We start from the raw sequence: 6,000 nt of genomic DNA on the forward strand, positions 1-6,000 counted from the left end.
AGAGACAGAGAGCATGTGAGTGTAAAAGGGACAGAGAAAGAGGGAGAGAATCCCAAGCAGACTCTGCGCTGTCAGTGCCCCAAGAATTTTTTTAACTGACCAGAAACTAGGAATACTAGGATTTTGTGAACAGTTTGGGCCACAGTGCAACTTTGTTAAATAACTAGAAAATCCCCATGTCTCTGATAAAGGGTTAATATCCAAAATCTGTAAAGAACTTATCAAACTCAACACCCCTCCCCCAAAATAATCCAGTGAAGAAATGGGCAGAAGACATGAATAGACACTTTTCCAAAGAAGACATTCAGATGGCTAACAGACACATGAAGAGATGGTCAAGGGGCACGTAGGTGTCTCAGTTGGTTAAGTGTCCAACTCTTGATTTCGGCTCAGATCATGATCTCATGGTTCATGGGATCGAGCCCTGAGTCAGGCTCTGTGCTGACAGTGAGAGATTCTCTCTCTGTGCCCCCCAGCCTCAAAATAATAAATAAATAAACTTAAAAAAAAGATGCTCAATATCACTCATCATCAGGGAAATACAAATCAAAACCACGATGAGATATCACCTCACACCTGTCAGAATGGCTAAAATTAACAACCCAGGAAACAACAGATGTTGATGAGGATGCAGAGAAAGGGGAACCCTCTTGCACTCTTGGTGGAATGCCAACTGGTGCAGCCACTCTGGAGAACAGTATGGAGGTTTGTCAAAAAGTTAAAACTAGAACTACCCTATGATCTAGCAATTGCACTACTAGGTATTTATTCAAAGGATACAAAATACAGATTTGAAAGGGTACATGCACCCCAATGTTTATAATAGCACTATCAGCAATAGCCAAACTATGGAGAGAGACTGAATGTCTATTGACTGATGAATGGATAAAGAAAACACACACACATACACACACACACACACGCACGCACATGCACAACACAATGGAATATTACTCAGCCATCAAAAAGAATGAAATCTCGCCATTTGCAATGACGTGGATGGAGCTACAGTGTATTATGCGAGGTGAAATAAGTCAGAGAAAGACAAATACTACATGATTTCACTAATATGCAGAATTTTAGAAACAAAACAGATGAACATATGGGAGAAGGGAAAAAAAAGAGAAAGGGAAACAAACCATAAGAGACCTTTAAAGACAGAGAACAAACAGGGTCGATGGAGGGAAGGGGGTGGGAGATGGGCTAGATTAGATGGTTGATGGGTATTAAGGAGGGCACTTGTTGTGATGAGTTCTGGGTGTTTTATGTAAGTGATGAATCACTGAATTCTACTTCTGAAGCCAATATTGCACTGTATGTTAACTGACTAGAATTTAAATAAAAATTTGAAAAGAAAAAAAAAAGAAAATTCCCCATATGTCTAGAAACTTAAAATGAACTACCAAATAACCCATGAATCAAAGAAAAAAATCATCCTGGAAATTAGAAAATAGTTGGAATAGAATGATAAAAATGCTACATATCAGGGGCCGCTGGGTGGCTCAGTCGGTTAAGTGTCCAACTTCGGCTCAGGTTATTATCTCACAGTTTGTGGGTTTGAGCCCTGCGTCAGGCTCTGTGTTGACAGCCCCAGAGTCTGGAGCCTGCTTTGGATTCTGTATCTCCCTCTCTCTCTGTCTCTCCCCTGCTTGTGCTCTGTCTCTCTCTGTCTCTCAAAAATAAATAAACATTAAAAAATTGTTAAAAATTCTACATAACTTGCAGGATGAAACTAAAGTAGTACTTAAGAGGAAATTTATACTTTCAAATGCATATATTAGGGAAAAAGGGTTAAAAGTGCATTTATCTCAGGAAGTTAGAAAAAAAGGCAAAGTAAATCCAAAGAAGGTAGAATTGTCAATTATATCTCAATAAAACTGGGACAAGGGAGAAAGTAGAAGTAAGGAAATAATTAAGGCAAAGGGAGAAATTATTGAAATAGAAAGTAAACATACAGAAAGTTGGCTCTTTGAAATAATTAAAATGGACAAATGTCTAGCAAGATAGATCAAGGATAGGGAAAAAAGGAAAGACGAAAGACAAATAACTAATATAAAAACAAGGAGACAGTACTGCATTTGAGTAATTTTATATTGATAATTTGAAAATGTAGATTAAATGGAAAAATTACTAGAAAATATAACTCACCATAGAAGACTCAAAAAAATTTACAAATTCTCAATAGTATTATAACCTTCAAATAAATAGAATATTTAGCCAAAAACCTTCACTCAAAGAAAACTCCAGGCTTTTATGGCTTTGGTGACAAGTTGTACCAAATGTTGAAGAATCAGATAGTTCCAATTTTATGCAAACTTTTTCATAACAATAAAAAAAAAAAGAGGGAACATTCCTCAACTCATGAGTCTAGCATGACCTTGATACCGAAAGCCTGACAAAAAACAAGAGAGAAAAATTACAGGATGGTCTCGCTCATGAAAAGAGGTAACAAAAATCCCCAACAAAATATTAGAAACTGGAATGCAGCATTGTGTCTAAAAACAAAATGCCCAATTAACTTATGAAAATGTGTTCACAAGTTAGTAGTTTAGTAATCAGAGGACTTTAAGTTAAGCAATGAAATACCATTTCCACATATACCAGATTGGCTAAAATTAAACAGCCTGAAAATACCACATGCTGGCATGCAAATGGAACAGGAAAACCTGCCATTCACCACTGGGGGAAATGTTGACGTAACCACTCGGGGGGAAAAGCAGTTTAGCACTATCTACTAAAGTTTAAGTTACACATGCTCCATAACCTAGCTACTCCACTCCTTGGTAAATGCCCTAGAGCAGAGAACCTTAAAATGTAGTCGTTGGTCCAGCAGCATCAGCAACATCTGGAAACTAATTAGAAATGCCAAATTCCAGAGTTCTATTCCAAACTGACTCAACAACTCTAGGGATAGAGACAGCAATCTGTGTTTTAACAAGCCCTTCACATGATTCTGATGCATGTTAAAGCTTGAGAACCACTGCCGTAGAGAAATAGGAACAAAGGTGCACCAAGATACATGGACAAGGATGTTTTTAACAGCATTGTTTATAAAAGCCAAACTTGGAAAACAAGCCAAATGTCTATCAATATTGTAATGGATAAATAAGTTATGCAGTGGTTATACAATCCAATGAAATGATAAAAATGAATCTCAGTTGTTGAAAATAGCAGATGACTCAAACATAATGGTGAGTAAATCTTCAAGACACGAAGAACTAACTTTTATGTACATATAGAAAAAGGTGCTTGTAAAACCGTACAAACGTGTTTTAAGAACCAAATCAGGGGCTCCTGGGTGGCTCAGTCGTTAAGGGTCTGACTTCATCTCAGGTCATGATCTCACAGTTCGTGAGTTCGAGCCCCATGTTGGGCTCTGTGCTAACAGCTCAGAGCCTGGAGCCTATTTCGGATTGTGTCTCCCTCTCTCTCCGCCCCTCCCCCGCTCACACTCTGTCTCTGTCTCTGTCTCTCAAAAATAAATAAATTAAAAAAAAATTTTTTAAAGAAAGAAAGGAAATAAGGAAAAAAGAACCAAAACAGTATCTCCATCCCTAACCTTAGAACTCTAGGCTGGCATATACTAGCACCTGCCATATAGTATGTGCTCAGCATGACAAGTATAATTCTTTATAATTATGATTTTTATAGTGACTGCAAAGTATTTCATAATATGGACATAGCATGTGTATTTAACCACTTCCTTATTGATGGACTTTTTGAGAATATTACTTTGGCTGCCCCAGTAGACTGAAAATCTATAAGGTGAGAGACTGAGAGACCATGATTGTCTTTTAAAAAACATTTTTTTTAATGTTTTTATTTATTTTTGAGACAGAGAGAGAGAGAGAGACAGAGCATGAGCGGGGGAGGGGCAGAGAGGAAGGGAGACACAGAATCCGAAACAGGCTCTAGGCTCTGAGTTGTCAGCACAGAGCCTGACGTGGGGCTTGAACTCACAGACTGTGAGATCATGACTTGAGCTGAAGTCAGACGCTTAACTGACTGAGCCACCCAGGTGCCCCGCATGATTGTCTTTTTCTAAAACAGTGCCTTTTATTCAGTAGTTATTTAATTGAGTTGATTTTCCAGATTACCTTTCCTATAAGAAAAAAAAATGTCCTGGCCAGTTTTATTTCTCTTGATTATAGCACAAGTTAATGCCTTATAAATTTTGTTTACAGTGACTTAACCATAGAGAATCCAGTTAACTCTGGGTGTAATGACATAATATATGTTCTAGACTTGGAAAATGAGACCATGGATTCTGGAATACAGCAATCCTCTAAGGTGATTTAATTTCCCTATGTGACATCTCTTCTCTGTTTCAATGCTATAGCAACTAAGAAATGTGTCAAACCTTGGAGTTGGGAAACCATATATATCAGATTTTCTGAGAGTATCTACTGAAGATATCCTAGATTTCTTAAATGTACTTGACCCTCTATTCTAATTTGTAACTGGGAACATATGACACCATACCTGGACTCTAGGGAATGACTAGTTCCAGAGAAGATGCTTATAGGGCAAGACAGGCCACATGGAAGGCCTTCTTTAAAATTTTGCTTCCATACTCTTTATGCCAAGTTGTCCAGCCCAATCTTAGTGGAATTGTAAAGGAGGTCTTCCCTGAGCATTGGCTGTCAGGACAGAGCCTGTGAGCAGCTGCAAAAAGGAGCAGCAGATGGGCATGGCTCAGAAGAGACACTTGGGCAGTGTGCACATTGGCTGGGCCCTGTCAGGTTTACCTTGGAATGTCCATTGTGATGTCATATATAGTCACAACCTTGAGGGAGAACACTGTTTGGCTGAGAGGGGCATGGGGTTGAGTAATGGCGCCGATTTGGGGGCTGGCCATCCCACTGCCATCATATGTCAGCCTTCCACTATTATTTGGCTTCCTTGTTTGGGGGCTTTGGGGGCTGTTTTCTTGGAAACAGAGCACAGAGCATGTGGCAGTCAAGGCAGACTCAGAGGTATGTAATGCAACAGTCCCTTGAAATTCACTGCTCCCTGTCCCTGCCCCTGAAGCCGTGGAAACCCCTACGTCTTGGACCATGGGAGGAATTAGGTGGGGGGAAGAGGGGAGTTGAGATAGGGCCTATGGATGCCTTCCTATAAGTCATGCTCAATCCTGTTCCCTTCAGTTTATTTCTTTTTCTTTTAGATATTTATTTATTTTGAGAGAGTGAACACGCATGCATGAGTGGGGGACGGGAAGAGAGAGGGTGAGAGGGAATCCCAAGCAAGCTCTGCGATGTCACTGCAGAGCCCAGTTTGGGACTCCCATCTCACTAACTGTGAGATCATGACCTGAGCCAAGATCAAGAGTCGGATGCTTAATCAACTGAGCTACCCAGGTGCACCCCCTGCTTCAGTTTATTTCAACAAACCTTGAACGCCATTTATATATGGCGGTGTACTAGACATTGAGGAAGAATAAAACACCATCCCCACCTTCTAGGAGCTCGAGGTGAAGTGGGGGAGACAGTCAGTCAGATATGTACATAACACAAGGAAAGAGGAAATGATGAATTAATAGAAGTATAAATATTGCTGAAGAGGTGGGAGGTAAAGAGAGTCTTTTGAAGCAGGGTGATCTATAAAATGCCTCTGGGATAGCTCAGGTTTGAGTTGTGCTTCAGAGGAAGGGTAGGGCTTTGAGGTGGATAGTGTGGATGAAGGAGAGTAGTGAAGACCTTCCAGATGGAAGGAATAGATGGGGGAAAAGCATGGGAAGCTGAAGAGTGTTGGATGTGTTTGAAGAGATGTGCTTGAACTTAAATGGATGGGAGTGTAGAAGTATAGGGAGCACAGTGAGAGAAAAGTTTGGAAAATTGATAGAGATGACATTGTGGAGGACTTTGAATGCCAAGCTGAACACTGAATTAAATATTAATTCTGTATGCAGTTGAAAGATGCCGAAGATCTTAGAGCCGGGTAAAAATGTGCTTAGATCCGTGCTTTAGAGCAGTGCTTCTCAAACTGTTAACGTGCATA

At 39.9% G+C, this 6,000-nt stretch overlaps 1 protein-coding gene across 1 annotated transcript in view; it reads left to right on the top strand.

Moving 5' to 3' along the window:
• The first annotated feature begins 4,696 nt into the window (after positions 1 to 4,696).
• The window catches only part of SPATA31H1 (SPATA31 subfamily H member 1), a 37,330-nt gene continuing 36,026 nt past the window's right edge, over positions 4,697 to 6,000 (top strand). The window contains 1 exon segment of the mRNA XM_040496356.1: positions 4,697 to 4,976. The gene's annotated coding sequence lies outside the window, so the exon portion shown is untranslated.

The sequence above is a fragment of the Herpailurus yagouaroundi genome, unplaced genomic scaffold (genome assembly GCF_014898765.1).
Source record: "Herpailurus yagouaroundi ecotype Mexico unplaced genomic scaffold, PumYag 188, whole genome shotgun sequence".
Taxonomy (NCBI): domain Eukaryota; kingdom Metazoa; phylum Chordata; class Mammalia; order Carnivora; family Felidae; genus Herpailurus; species Herpailurus yagouaroundi.